Consider the following 16,026-nt stretch of genomic DNA (forward strand, 5'->3'; position numbering starts at 1 on the left):
TCTCTCTACAGCTTTAAAAAGTGTCCTGATTAGAAACTTTGCTTCCAAGTTCCCCGAGAAGTACACCAGCAGCAAGCACACAAGAATCGAGGAAAACAAGGCCATTTATAGATTTTTCTTGGCTCGCCGTTCATTTACATGCAGCCATAGGACAGTGCAGAGCTAGAAGAATATTCTATTGGTTTTAACAAGTCTGCTGCAGATGAGTGACTGAACAATGGCATTTGTGTAAGTGAAATTGTTTCCTCTTTGTTCTCATTCAGTGGCCATGATGTGAGGATTAAACACTCTATCAAATAACTATGTTTTTTTGGCCAAATAGCTGATTGCCAGGAAATGAGAAGCTTAAAAACATTCGCACGCAAGTCGGGCAGCTCCAGATCTCTCTCCGTCTCCTTTTTGAAGTAACAGAGCTATTAAGAAGGGCATGAACCTTCAGCAAGTAGTAAGTTCAGGCGGAACATCGGAGGTGGCACTTGAGCTAATTGTAAGGAGTCATTTTCCTGTGCGCTATTGGCAATGGGCTTATATGTTCCTGTTTATCTTACACCTGTCACTGTGTTGCTTGTTAACAAAGATAAAAAGTTACCCTGTGAAGCCATGCTCTTCCAAGCAGAGATCCCACAGAGACAATATCTAATGCTCTGAAGTTTGGGGTTCTCTGTCTCTCTGTCTCTCTGTCTGTCTATCTGTGTGTGTGTCTGTCTGTCTGTCTGTCTGTCTGTCTCCAGCATTACAGAGCTAATCCAGGGTCCCATGGGTTCTTCTCTCTCTCTCTCCAGTGTTAAAGAGTTAAATCCAGTATCCCATACAAGCTAGTTACCTTTTAGGTACCCCTAACCCCCTGCTCTGGGGAGCTAACACAGCACAAGGAGACACACGCATCTGGCTGTCTTCTATTCCAGGCTGTTTAATGTACTAGCGCCAGCTCTTTGCCACAAGATGTATATTTAGCATACTGGAAGGAAAACCACAAACAAGGATTTTACATAGGAGTTAATCTGATAATTACATGGGTATCTGAAAGCCAGACAGGAAAGGAGAATGAAAACAATATAATTAAATAACTCAGATGAGGCAGAAAAACTAAAGGAGAGAAGCCGAGAACCAGTGCAACATTTTATCAAAGAAGAGATTCAAAGAGAAAGTTGATAAGGGATCACATTCTCCTTCAAAAGACCGATGGGAGTTAATCCCTAAGCCTCCTTTAACCCAGTGCTCAGGTTCAGGTAGAATCAGATTCTTACTGAAAAAAGAGCAGTAAGAAGTAATTTTGGCACACTCCCAGGTCAACCCATCCCGTTCCCGGGGCTTGGGAATGAAGATAAGCCATGAGAAATGTGGACTCCCTAAGAATACTATTCTCTGAGCATCAATTATTTTCAGTTAACTGGTGTCAATGTAGCATTTCCACTTGCCAAACCCTTCTAAGATATTTCAAAGGCCACTAAAATGCTGCTTTGAGAGAGCGGGCATAGTTTCCTGGAGGTCCCAGATGGTGAGGTTGAGGGGTTAAATGAGTCGCCTCAGGCCACATACTTCATTTTGAGGTATCAGGTGCCAACATGGGATTATCTCTCCACGAGTGACTCTTTGTATGGCAAATAAACCTTCCTGAGGTAAAATACATCATATGGCACCTGCTGTTTATACAGTATGAAGGCCTCTCCCGAGGAGTCTAGACCTTCTGAAATTCAGCCGTACAGATGCCCGGAACACATTTCTCTAGGACTCCCCTGGAGAGTGTGGGGTTCTCATCATGTTTATTCAGCGAGCAAGTACAGGAGGCTTGTTTAAAGCACGGGTGGGAAGCAGCACCAGCCACTAGATGGAGAAGGTCAGAAGCAAACACACGCATTCTTAAGAAGGTAACTTGTCATTTCAGAAGCTGAAGAAACTTCTCCCCATGTGGAGAAGGTGATGTGATGGGAACTGGAGGAGGAAGCGAATGAACATCAAATTAGATTCGTTTTGATCCTTGAACTCCCCCACTCACTAGCCCAGTGAATTTGAGCCATGGATTTCTTCTCTGTGAAGAAAAGAAACTGTTTGTTAGATAGTATCTGTATGTTATTAAGCTGAATTGTATTCTTACTTCTACCCTCAAAGATCCAAACCCACAGTACCTCAGTTTGTGACCTTGGTTAGAGATACAAGCTTTTGTTTGTTTGTTCGTCTTGTTTTTTGAGACAGGGTTCTCTATACAGTCCTGGCTCTCCTGGATTCACTCTGTAGACCAGCCTGGCCTTGAACTCTTAGAGATCCACCTGCCTCTGCCTGCTGAGTGCTGGGCTTAAAGATCTATGCCACCACTGCCAGCTTTGGAAATAGAACCTTTATATACATAGGTACATTAAGAGAAGGTCTTTCTATAGGTCATATTTTAATATATCTGGAATAATGAGAATAAATTAGGCTGTGGCTACAGTTCAGGGATAGAGTGCTTAGCCAGCAGGCACAGGGACCTAAGTTCAGTCCCCTACAAGTAAATAAGCAGAGTATAGGACACAGGCATGAGTGGAAAATGACATAGAGACACAGAAACATGTCTTATAAAAATAGAAGTTAAAGAAATGACTCTAAAAGCCACAGAATGACAAAGATTGTCTGCATGCCACAAGAATCTGGAAAGAGACATGCAAGAGTCCTTCCCCGAGAGTTTCAAAAAGAACCACATCTTGCCATGTTCTTGATTGTAGACTCCCAGAACAATAAATACGTGTGTTCTAAGCCATCTGGTTCTCTGTACTTGTCTACAGTAACCCTTGAAAATCACTGTGCCGTCAGTATTGGAAGCAATGGCCTACAAGAGATACAAAGCAGTACTTCCATCGATACGTGTCATTTTTTTCAGTGAAGAGATTAGGTATGCAGACAACTCCCATCCGCTTTCCATCTTGAACCCCACCCTGATCCACTGCTGAGCAAATGGGTCTTTGCTCATGCCGGAAAAGGCATGCATTCTCCAGATGTGTGTCAGAACTTACCCGGTCCCCAGGGGAATCTCTGGGTTAAGACTGAGGGCTGAGCCAAAATTCCAAGGTCTCAACTAAACCGGATGAACCCCTTGAGTGAAGCCTAAACTGCTATTTATTAGAAAGAGCTGAGATGCCCTTCTTCAAGGGACACTAAGATATAGTATCAGACCTGGCCTAACCCCTCACCCTGGATTCATCCGGCCCCACCAAGGAGACTCTCTTCCTCTCTCTTACAAGATCAGCCATGGCCCAGGTTCTAGTATGACAAAGTCTTCAAAAGATGTGGAGAGGTTGTGTTCTGAGAAGCTGTTTGGAGGGGCGGCTGAGAAGGGCTCAGGAGTCAGATGGGAATGTCATTTCCTAAGTCTTGGTTTCCTCCTTTGAAAAATGATCTTGAGCATGAAGTCATCCTACTTGCTGCTGGATTTGTCGCACTGACCTAGCTAGAGCTGTAGCTTGTACCTGAAGTCATGGATGGTTCCGCACGTTTCACGCACCTTCTCCTTCTTTCACTAGGGTTGTGTAAGTGGTCCCCACCTGTTCTCCAGCGCTGGCAGCTCGATTCCTAACCTGAGGCCCAAACCCCTGTCTTGACTGCTTGCCTAATAGTTTCTCTAGAACAAGGATTTGGATGAGGCTTTTGCTGCCTCCTCCTGTTATTGTCAGGGAGGGAACCCGTGTCTGTGGCCCAGTTTCTTTCCAATGATATGCTTGATGCAATCTAGCTGGCAGAATGTGCAAAGTTCTGAGCTCTCGTCCCTAGGGTCTGCCTTCTCATGGTGTTCTTTCTCCCCCTCTCCCTCCCCCCTTCCACAGTATATGTATGTCTGTGTGTGTGCACATGCATGTGTGGTGCACGTGAACATGTGTGAAAGTAGCAGCCAGAGGCCAGTGTCAATTCTTTTCTTCTATCACTTTATTTTTTGACGCAGACTCTTCCACTGAGGCTGAAACTCACTGGTTTGGCAAGATTAGCTAACCACAAACTCCAAGGCTGCTCTGTTTCCACCTCCTCGCTGCTTGGATAGCCAAGTGTGTACCAACAGGCTGGGGATTTTTACATGCTTGATGAGAACCCAAAACTTGAGTCCTCACTCCTGCGTGGCCCACCCTTTACCAACTATGCTATCTGCTCAGCCCTTCATAGTGTCACCTTTGACCCTATGCCTTACCTTCTCCAGTGACGGCAAGCAGTAGGGCTGTCTCCTGCTGCAGCCAGCTACAGTTACATGCTTTATATCAGCAGATAAACTTTCCCTGAAAAATATTCAGGAACATATGCAAGCAAGACTCTGGTGCCTCTTTGCTGCTCCTGCTTTCTGCCAGGAGCTTATAGCTATATGGGACAGCACCCTGTCTGCATTCCACCAAAATGGGTTTCCTCTTTTTGACCACAAAATTGCTGAAACACTAAAAACCTGTGGGGCTACATAGGTCCTTGAAAATATTTATTTTATAATGTCAAGCCCAGCACCTACATTGTGCTGTCCTAGGTTCCATAATGTGGTATTCTTTCATCTCAAACAGAATAGGGTATCAACAAAGAGGGGAGCAGGTTCCCCCTCCTTTCAAATTAGTTACCTCAGTTTCCATTAGCTGCTCTCGCTCTAGCTTCAGTGGGTGCTGTTCAGAAGAAAACATCAACAGTGAATTATTAAAAAACAAACAAACAAAGTCAACCACGTTTTCCCCCTTATTTTCCCCAGATTATCTTGTATTGTTTGCTTTTCTTGTTGCTCTGACAAAACACATGGCAAAGGAAACAAGGAAACGTAAGACAGGAAGGATTTCTCTGTGTCCATTTGAGAGAATACAGTCCGTGGTGACTGGGAAGGCGTGGTGCTGTGTATCTGCATCATTACGTATCAGCGGTCAAGAAGGAGAGAGAGATGAATGGTGGCACTTGGCTCCCTTCCTTCTATTCCCTCCTTCTTCTCCAGGCTGGATCTACAGCCCAAGAGGTGATACCATCTACATTAAAGGAGGGTCTTTCTTCTCAGGAAAGCCTCTCTGTAAATGCCCTCATAAACATGGCCGGAGGCATCTCACCTAGGTGACTCCCATTCTAGTCAGGTTGACCATGAATCGTAACCATCACACACATGATATGACTGGACAACTGAAAAGCCACATGGGTAGGGAGAAGGCTGTCCGACTAACATTCGCTAAATACTAATTACATTTCGTGCTCTGTAAGTGTATCACACAAATGACACGATGGAGTCCTCACAACAAATTTGCAAGTTAGTTATTGATTGCATCCTTTCTGTTTACAGACAAAGGGACTAAACTTGACCGAGATTCAAAAATCTACATATGTTATGATTTGAGCCTAAGTCAAAGACAAGCCCTTGCACAATAAGAAATAAAATTCCTATATTGTCTCTTCCCCTTTTTTTTTTCCAGTTAGTTTTTGGTTCCTACAGCACCAAACCACCCTTTTTCCAACTGTGCTCTGTGACATTTGCCTGTGAGGGCCAGTCAACACTATCCTCATTGTCCCCAGCATAGTGCAGAGTCACTGTGACCTTGGGAAGGAGGCTGAAGGAGCTTTGTTTTGGTTCAATTACCCGACCTTGAGAGAGGCTGGGGACATTAGAACTGGCCTGTCAGCCTGAGGAGTGAGCAAGAGCTCACCTCTGGGAGGAGACCAGCTCTGCAGTCTAGGAACTTTGACGAAAATTTTAAGACTGTAGGTAGAAAGCAAATGGCAAAGACTTCTCCATCCCGCACCCCAATCAAAGAAAACGGCTTTAGGAAGCTGAGCCTCGACCCCTGTTCCTGTTTCTGCCTTGTAAATCCACCCCAGGTAACCTTTGCGGGATTAGAGTGCTTGGGTTTCTCCCTGGCGATAACGGGAATTCCATCTGCAGGCCAATTAGAACACACCCAGACTTGCCAGGAAAGTGTTTCGCTCATTTGACTTTATTGGTTTCATAAAGCAAGTGAAAGTAATCAGCAAGTGTGCACTCTCCTGGCCAAGATGCAAGCATCTTCAGGAAGGAGGAGGGGGTGGCGGCACAGGCTCCTGGCGGCCGGCAGTCCTTACCCTAGCGCACCTTATCTAACACCCACCAATACAGCACCCTGTGGCCTCAGGAACACGCCAGCTTGTGATGCCTCAGATTTAGTCTCTGCAGCCCTGAACAGGTGACCTGTGCGCCTGGAGAACTCATACTGCTTTTCTGTCTGTCAGCTTCAGGCAAGGCCCTGTCATAAAAACTTGGATGTACATAATTTAAAGGAAGCCAAATATGCAAATATGCAAAGGATCGCCTTCACTCCTTCCTCACTCCCCACATTACACTCCCGGGTTGGTGTTTAAGCCTGAACATAAATTATCTTTGCTATTATTAACTCTTTATTGCAAGAGGGGGAGAGGGAGGGAAAGGAGGAGGGGGAATAGGGAGGAAAAGAGGGAGGGGGAATGGGGAAGAAAAGAAAGTAGAGGGAGGGAAGGAGAGAGGGAGGGAGAGAGGAAGGAGAGAGCACGTGTTCCTAGCATGCCTTTTCTTTCTTTCTTTGTCACTTCTCAAAGGACCCCACCCCCACCCCCACACTGCCGTTCGTCTAGGACACTTACTACCAGCTCCTCTCGTTCCTGCCCCATCCTCATCAGGATAGTCAACAATGTGAAAGCTGCCCAGTGAGGGATTCCAGGATTTGCCTGACCTTCCGGGGCAGGGACAGTGGGTTCTCCGGGGGCTTTTCTGAGGCTGTCCTCAGCCCTCCTGGCCAATCAGCATAGTGGGCTGATGTGGTTCAAGGCCTAGAGCGGACCCAACCCTCCTTCCCAGAAAAAAAAAAAAAGGTGTCTTTATCCCTCACTGTGTTCATTGCCCCAAACAATGACTGATAGTAATTAGCCATCCAGAATAACAAGGACATTATTTTTTCCTCAGCTGCACTGCGATGGCGCAGGAGCAAAGCACACTGTGTCTGAGCACAATCATAGCCATTTGAAAATCCCCTGTGTGGACTGGTGGAAAACACGACCCTTCCTACTTCCCTCTAACCGGGAGAACCAACCCCTGTTTGTTAAACTGGAATTTCCTTTGGGGCACAGTTCAAAAGGGTGGCAAAAAAAACTTGTGCTTAAGAAAACTGTCAGTTTATTTGTAATATTTGACAATCCTACTGCTTAATGGGGCATTTACCACAGGCTGGTTCTCCTGTATGCACTTCTTGGATTGTAAGGCTTCCCAAGGCCTTGATGCTGTCAAGATTGGAAGAAAAACAAACAAACATGAAACAGGGAAAGCGAAAGGGTGAGAAGCTACCACTTTTTAAACCTCGGGAGAGGTTGGAAAGCCGACTTACCAAAATAGCAGTACAAAAATTTTTTTTTGAAAAACAAATTCACCACCAAACAGTTTCTCCTGCTCCATTTATTTCAACTAGTGTGGTATTAATAGAACGCCTAACAGCAGGGAGTAGGGAAATAAATGTATTCTCACTCACAAGGGAATGACTAAATGACTCACAAATGCAAAAATAAATAAATGGCTCCCAGTGAAAATCTGAAACTATATTACCCCAAACCGAAACAACGAAGCTTTTTAACTGTAACCTAACATGCTAAATCCAATCAGTTTTATTTGAGGCCACAGATACATCCAGCCATCAATCTCCATTATCCCTGGTTCTTTTTCATCTTCATAGTGCTATTTTTCTTCCTCCAAGACATTTCAGTTCATTTCCTCCAGCCTTCCTCAGTTTAATGGCTGATTTTTCCCACCAGAAAAAAAAAAAAAAAAAAAAAGAATCTCACTTCCTCTGGAGGGAACAAAAGGAAAAAGAGAGCCAAGAAGAAAGTTTGAGAAGGACGTGTCTTGAGACTATTCGGTGAAGAGGAAGCAACCCAGGGTGAGGAAAAAGGTAACAGGTAGTTAATACTCTGTGCCCGGGCTTCCTTCTTTCAAACGTTCTGTTAAATGTTAACAGGTGCTGCCTCCTGACACTATAAAAAGATCAACTTTTTGTCTCCTTTATAATTTGTGAACAGGTAGGCCCTAAGGACCCGAATGAGGTCATGCCAATTAACTCACCCGGTTCCTGCAATCAGAGTGATAATGACATCCTTAGCAACCATGCTATCACTATGGTGCCACCCACTGCTGTGAAAACCTTCTTCATCTGAGCGGATTGGAGGTTGCCTGGCCAAAGCTGTGATCCTAAACCCTGCAGGGTGAGGATTACACTAGCCCCCCACCCCCAGTATCACCCAGACACAAAAGAGGAGCAAGGAAAAAAAAACAAAAACAAAAAAACAAAAAACAAAAAACAAAAAACCTTCACCGTCCCTAAAAGCTGAGGACTGGGCTTTCCCTGCACTCCATACATATCATTAGCTGGCTCTTTAGAATCATCTTACTCCCAGCAATTAATGAGCTCTGCCTTTAAGCCTCACCTGGCCTGGCTGCACTGCATATACATACCCTGTGTTTAAAGACACCTTGTAACTAGGCTGCCTTTGCCAATGGATGCTCACAGTTACTTCATGGGATGAGACTCCATATACCCAAGGCAGTGGAACAGAAGACATTGCAATGTCCGAGACTAAAACGACTTTAAAAATTCAGCTTCTTGGAGACACACTGAATATACAAGACAACCAGGACAGCAATTGAGAATACATCACGGAAGTGGTCGAACTTAAGCTCTAAACATTTCAGTTTGAGTCAATACTTATTTACATGAAACCTCTCCTTCCTGCCCTTTGGTATGTTGCCTATTTGGGGAAACCTATAAAAAAAAGTGAGACAAATTAATGTATCCTTATTTTCAAGGAAGTCGAAATCTATCTGGGAACAAGGCAGGAAGGAAGGCAAGAGGAAGAGGTGAGAAGGGAGAGAAAACACCCCTAAAAAAAATAACCCGAGCTAAATGAGAAAGGAGTCTTTACTGTGTGGCGTTTCCATGGCTATCAGACTTCCTGAAGACACCCGCCCAGGACACTTAGATAACTATTAAAATGAATGCAGGGTGGGAGGAAAGAAGTGAGGAAGGAAAACAGAAGCAATCAGCCTAAGCGGCACAGAGGAACGGCTAGAATTCCCCACAAAAGCAGAGAACACAGTTAAGTAGATGTTAGCCACCCCACTTGCCCGAGGCTTCGCCTCCCTGTAGCTTCAGGTACCCCCTGTCAATCTGGTCTGAAAATATTAAGTGGAAAGTTCTGGCAGTAGGTGATGTGTAACTTCTGAATTGTGTTTGTGATGAAGTCTCATACTGTCTTTGCTCTTCCTGCCTAAATGACACCACGGTCCGGCAAACCTAAGGGTGTGTGTGATACCTATCCTTTAGTGCCTTGGGAGCTGTCTCATTTGTCACACTGACTGTCCTGGGTAACACAGGGCTTATGTTCAAGGACATTTTATTTCATTTAATACGACCCCAAAACACTAGAGTAATGTAGCAGGCGGTTCTATTGTAGTCCATTGTTTTAATTGTTCTCTTAGTTGCTATCATTAATCTCTTGCTCTGCCCTAATTTATGAATTAAGGCTTATCATATGCATACTATATATACAGTGTGTATATTTATGTGTACACACATACATGTACACACACACACACACACACACACACGAAAGGCATAATATACCAGGGGCTTGGTCCCACCTGTAGTTTCCAGTGCCCACCGAGTGTTTTCAAATAGCTCCCCTGGATAAGGGGGAAGGAACTCTTGAGCATTTCAGGTCTTTCCATTTTGGTTCTACTGTATGGAAGAGTCTACCAAAAATTTCACTGAAAATGTTTTACTTTGAGGTTTTTATTTTTTTATAACCTTCTTCCTTTTCCAGCAGAGTTTGCCTATTCTAAATTAACAGTGCTAGCCCAGGGTGGCTTCTCTACAAATGTCTAAAGAAAGAGTGAAAAGAAGGAAGAAAGGAAAGATGAAAGGGAAGAAGGAAGGAGGAAGAGGGAAGGAGAGAGAGAGAGAAGAAGAAGAAGAAGGAAGAAGGAAGAAAAGGAGGGAGAGAAGGAAAGGAAGGAAAAATGAGGAAGATGCAAAAAGAGAAAAACGAAGGAAGAAGGAAAGAAGGAATAAAGACAGAAGAAAATGAAGGCAGAGGAGAAGAGTTTGCCAACCGGTCGTATTTCTGATTGGCTACCAGAGGGCCACCTACACTTTCAGTTTACTTCCAAGTGTGTTTCAGATAGTGCTGTTCCCAGATAGGCAGATGATCACTGTCATTTCTGGATGAAGGCAGAAGGGAAGAGGGAAAGGAAAGAGGAAGGAAAGAGGAAGAGAGGGGGTAGTTAGTTGTACAAGATGGAGTGTGTGTCAATGAACAGTGTGAGACAGGCAGAGCTGAAGTCATGCTGCATTCCCAGCCTTAGCCCTTGCACACACATGGATGGCAGTGTTACGACAGACCGATGACTTCAGAAGTGATTTGCAGACCCAGCGTTATCCATAATGTCAGCTGTTACCATATGTTTCTCATTGGAGGCTATCAATTCTCTGTTTTTCTAATTGATTCCAGTAACATAGATAGCCCAAATGCTGTATACTCCACACTGATTGCTGGGCAAACATTATTGAAGTGTCAATATTTGCTTTTCTCCCCCTAGAACATCATTGGAGATGGCTGAAATTCATTTGGGGGCACATCTCTTATATTTAATGCATGGAGGGGGTCAATAGAAGCAAAATCTTTGTTTTATTATTTTTCATGCTTTCTATGGTCATGGGCCTGGCTAACTTACCAGCCATCATTGCTGTTGAGAAATGTTCCCCATAGTTCCTTCCACCAACATCTGCTACAGGAGGCATCTTCTATCTGTTCTCATAAGCCTTAAGAGAGACAACCTAGAGCATCATTGGCCGCTGACAAGGTCCCTAATCCTCTTCTCAGTGCATTAGAAATGGCAGCTCACTTTGCTGTCTCACCGCTTGCCCTCCCCCCGCCAGTCTCATTTAACTTGAACAGAACATCCATCAAAAGCCCTACCAGCCATCACATGGCTTCATTACTGCGATGGTAACCACATACAACATACATTGAGACAATCTTGTTTCCATGACAAGCGAGTGTGCAATCTCTTTCTCAGTGTGTTTGTTTTGCCTTAGAAAGAAGGGACCTTGTCTTGGCAGAGTTGGGGATCTTACACTAGGGCATTCTCCATGATTCATCTGGAAAGATCCCCCCCCACACACATACTTTTTTGCAGGTACATGAACAGCTGGGCTCTGGTTTGCTTTCTTCTGGGAAAGCTCACCTGTCTTTATTTCTTGAAGCATGTGTCCTGCTACCTCATTAAGTTACCATGTATTGTTCTGAACGTGAGTGGTCCCATTTTTCAGATTATTTTCCTGTTCCCACTGGGAAAGAATTCTTGGCTTGGAATTAGATTCAGATGTGATATGACGCGTCAGCTGGTCACACTCCTGATGAGCTGTCCCAGGGCCACCTTCACTTTCACTTTATTTCCAACTGTGTTTCAGATAGTGCTATTCCCAGTTAGGCAGATGATGGCTGTAATTTCTGGTAATGAAATGGCTAGGGAGTGCATCCTATCCCGGGAAGAGGGCCAGAGCCCAGCTCTTTGTGAGAAACAGTGTTATGGTCTAGGACAGAGAGATGAAGCCAAGGTGCTTGTTGGGCAGTTACGGCAGAGATTGGCTTGAATCTTGATCCACTGCCCTCATTTATACTTAAGACTGATAACATTTTGCAGAGACAGCCGTCTGTGAAGGCAACACTGTACAGAAGGCAAAGATGCTTGCTGTTTTTTTTTTTTCTTTAATGCACCAAAGAATCACTGTTGGGCTTTCACAAAGGCAAAATTACTTTCTTTCACCATGGACAGTAATGGCTTGATCAAAACTCTATACAGCCAGCATGAGTGAGTTAAGAATAGAGCCTTTGGGCAAGGCTGGATTCAGTGACTAGAATCCAAAATGTCCCATCACAAGCTTATGTTTTAAATGTTAGGTCCTCAGGTGGTGGCACTATTTTGGGAGGTTCTCGAAATTTGGGGGAGGGGTTCTTTCAAAGTTATACCTGGTCCCTGGTCCCTACCTCTTTCTTAGCTTCTGGGTCCAGAGATATGAAGACTTTCATAACCATGAACTGAGAAGATCTTTCATGATCGACTAAAACCCTAGGAAACTGTGAGCCAAAATAAATCCTGTATTTTTTAAATTATTTTGGTCACAGAAAAGCAATTATTACTGTGAATTTTTTTTAATTTGTTAGATTTTATTTCCGTATAACACATTGCCATAGTTTAACAGTTTAAAACAAGACCCACTCATTTTTATAAGTCACAAGTCTAGAAATGGCACAGTGAGGTTCTCTGCTCAAGATACAGAGGTTGATGTCCAACTGCCTGCTGGGCTTGAGGTATACTGGCTGTTAGAAGTTGGTTCCGGGGAACTGTGGAACTATGGCCTCATATACTTGGTGGCCATCAGCTGGGCACCACTCTAGACTCCTGTGACTCTTTTCATTGTATTTGCAGTTTATGAAATGAATGCTGACTCTCACTCTGCAGACTCATCTCTTGGATACTCAGTAGCAACTGAAAAAAAAATAGTAAGAGTTTAAAGGCTCATCTGAATGATTTCTCTTTCTTTAGCAATTCTGGGTTTCTTGTTGTTCCATATGAAGGTGAGAATTTTTCTTTCAAGGTCTGTAAAGAATTGTGTTGATAATTTGATGGGAATTGCATTGAATCTGTAGATTGCTTTTGGTAAGATGGCCATTTTTACTATGTTAATCCTGCCAACCCATGAGCATGGGAGATCTTTCCATCTTCTGATATCTTCTTCTAATTCTTTCTTCAGAGACTTGAAATTTTTTTCATACAAGTCTTTGACTTGCTTGGTTAGGTTCACACCAAGGTACTTTATGTCCTTTGTGGCTATTGTGAAGGGTGTTGTTTCCGTAATTTCTTTCTCGGCCCTTTTGTCTTTTGTATACAGGAGGGCTACTGATTTTTTTGAGTTAATTTTGTATCCAGCCACTTTGCTGAAGGTGTTAATCAGCTGTAGGAGTTCCCTGGTAGAATTTTTGGGGTCACTCATGTAGGCTATCATATCATCTGCAAATAGTGATACTTTTACTTCTTCCTTTCCAATTTGTATCCCCTTGATCTCCATCAATTGTCTTATTGCTCTAGCAAGGACTTCAAGAACAATGTTGAAGAGATACGGAGAGAGTGGGCAGCCTTGCCTTGTCCCTGATTTCAGTGGGATTGATTTAAGTTTCTCTCCATTGAATTTGATATTGGCTATAGGTTTGCTGTATATTGCCTTTACTATGTTTAGGTATGTGCCTTGTATCCCTGATCTCTCCAAGACTTTAAACATGAATGGATGTTGGGTTTTGTCCAATGCCTTTTCAGCATCTAAAGAGATGATAATGTGGTTTTTCTCCTTCAATTTGTTTATGTGGTGGATCACATTGATGGATTTCCATATATTGAACCACCCCTCCATGCCTGGGATGAAGCCTACTTGGTTGTAGTGGATGATATCTTTGATGTGTTCTTGGATTAGGTTTGCAAGTATTTTGTTGAGTATTTTTGCATCAATGTTCATGAGGGAGATTGGCCTGAAATTCTCTTTCTTTGTTGGGTCTTTGTGAGGTTTAGGTACCAAGGTGACTGTGGCTTCATAGAATGAGATTGGTAGTGTTCCTTCTGTTTCTATTTTGTGGAATAGTTTGAAGAGTATTGATGTTAGCTCTTCTTTGAAGGTCTGGTAGAATTCTGCGCTGAAACCATGGGGCCCTGGGCTTTTTTTGCATGGTAGACTTCTGATGACAGCTTCTTTTTCCTTAGGGGATATAGGACTATTTAATTGATTTACCTGGTCTTGACTCAGCTTTGGCATGTGGAATCAGTCAAGAAAATTGTCCATTTCATTTAGATTTTCAAATTTTGTGGCATATAGGCTTTTAAAGTAAGTCCTAATTATTTTTTTGATTTCTTCAGTGTCTGTGGTTATATCCCCCTTTTTGTTTTTTATTTTGTTGATTTGGATAGGGTCTCTCTGCCTTTTAGTTAGTTTGGCTAAGGGTTTCTCTATCTTGTTGATTTTCTCAAAGAACCAGCTCTTGATTTCATTGATTCTTTGAATTGTTTTATTTGTTTCTAAATTATTGATTTCAGCCTTGAGTTTGATTCTTTCCAGCTGTCTACTCCTCTTTGGTGTGTCTGCTTCTTTTTTTTCTAGGGCTTTTAAGTGAGCCAGTAAGTTGCTTGCATGAGATGTTTTGAATTTCTTCTTGAAGACACTTAGTGCTATGAACTTTCCTCTTAGCACTGTTTTCATGGTGTCCCATAAGTTTGGGTATGTTGTGCCTTCATTTTCATTGAATTCTAGGAAGTCTTTAATTTCTTTCTTTATTTCTTCTCTGACCCAGCTGTCATTTAGTAGCAAGTTGTTCAGTTTCCATGTGTGTGTAGGCCTTTTGCTATTTTTGTCATTGAAGTCCAGCTTTAGTCCATGGTGATAAGATAGGATACAAGAGATTATTTCAGTCTTCTTGTATCTGTTGAGTCTTGCTTTGTGACCAACTATATGGTCTATTTTGGAGAAGGTTCCATGAGGTGCTGAGAAGAAAGTAAATTATTTTGTGTTTGGGTGTAAGGTTCTGTAGATGTCCATGAGGTCCATTTGATTCATGACCTCTGTCAGAGTTATTGTTTCTTTGTTTAATTTCTGTTTTGTTGACTGGTCCTTTGTTGAGAGTGGAGTGCTGAAGTCTCCCACTATTAATGTGTGGGGTCTATGTGTGGTTTAAGTTTTATTAAAGTTTCTTTTACAAATGTGGGGGCCCTTGCATTTGGGGCATATATGTTCAGGATTGTGATATCTTCCTGGTGGATTTTTCCCTTGATGAGTATAAAGTGTCCTTCTCTATCTCTTTTGATTAATTTTGGTTGAAAATCTATTTTATTAGATATTAGAATGGCTACTCCTGCTTGCTTCTTGGGTCCATTTGCTTGGAAAACCGTCTTGCAGCCCTTTACTCTCAGGTAATGTCTATCTTTGTGTCTTAGGTGTGTTTCTTGTATGCAACAGATTGTTGGGTCTTCTTTATGCATCCAATCTGTTAGTCTGTGTCTTTTTATTGGGGAATTGAGTCCATTGATGTTGAGGGAGATTAATGACCAGTGGCTGTTAGATCCTTTGATATTGATGTTGGCTATGGTAGTGTGTTTGTGTGTTTGGCTACTTTTTGTTTTGCTGTAGTGAGGTTATTTATTTCCTGTGTTTTCTTGAATGTAGTTAGTTTTCTTGGGTTGTATTTTTCCTTCTAGCATCTTCTGTAACGCTGGATTTGTGTATAGGTATTGTTGAAATTTGTTTTTGTCATTGAATACCTTGTTTTCTCTGTCTATGAGGACTGAGAGTTTTGCTGGGTACAGTAGCCTAGGCTGACATCTGTGTTCTCTTAGGGTCTGCATGATATCCATCCAGGCTTTTCTGGCTTTCATAGTTTCTGTTGAGAAGTCAGGTGTGATTCTGATGGGTTTGCCATTATATGTTACTTGGCCTTTTTCCCTTGCAGCTTTTAGAATTTTTTCTTTGTTCTGTATACTTACTGTTTTGATTATTATGTGATGGGAGGATTTTCTTTTCTGGTCTAATTTATTAGGTATTCTGTAGACCTCTTGTATTCTTATAGGCCTCCCCTTTAAGTTGGGGAAATTTTCTTCAATGATTTTGTTGAAAATATTTTCTGGGCCTTGGAGGAGGGAATCTTCTTTTCCTTCTATTCCTATTATTCTCAAGTTTTGTCTTTTTATGTTGTCTTGGATTTCTTGGATGGCTTGTGTCAGGAATTTTTTAGATATATTATTTTCTTTGATGGATCCATCGATTTCTTCCATTGTATCTTCCACACCTGAGATTCTTTCTTCCATCTCTTGTAGTCTGTTGGTTATGCTTACCTCTGTAGTTCCTGTTTTCTTTCCTAGGTTCTCCCTGTCCATGATTTACTCCATTTGTGTTTTCTTTAATTTTTCCAATTCTATCTTCAGATCTTGAACAGTTTTGTTGATTTCCTTCACCTGTCTGACTGTAT

The 16,026-nt window shown here is 42.6% G+C and overlaps 1 long non-coding RNA gene across 1 annotated transcript; it reads right to left on the minus strand.

The window, feature by feature from the left end:
• Positions 1–1,018: 1,018 nt before the first annotated feature.
• LOC132647979 (uncharacterized) lies at positions 1,019–6,658 on the minus strand. The gene is made up of 3 exons (XR_009586304.1): positions 6,562–6,658; positions 4,560–4,601; positions 1,019–1,932 (listed from the first exon to the last, which is right to left on the minus strand). It is a non-coding gene; the product is annotated as an uncharacterized LOC132647979 (long non-coding RNA).
• Between the last annotated feature and the right edge of the window lie 9,368 nt (positions 6,659–16,026).

The sequence above is a fragment of the Meriones unguiculatus genome, chromosome 15 (genome assembly GCF_030254825.1).
Source record: "Meriones unguiculatus strain TT.TT164.6M chromosome 15, Bangor_MerUng_6.1, whole genome shotgun sequence".
Taxonomy (NCBI): Eukaryota; Metazoa; Chordata; class Mammalia; order Rodentia; family Muridae; genus Meriones; species Meriones unguiculatus.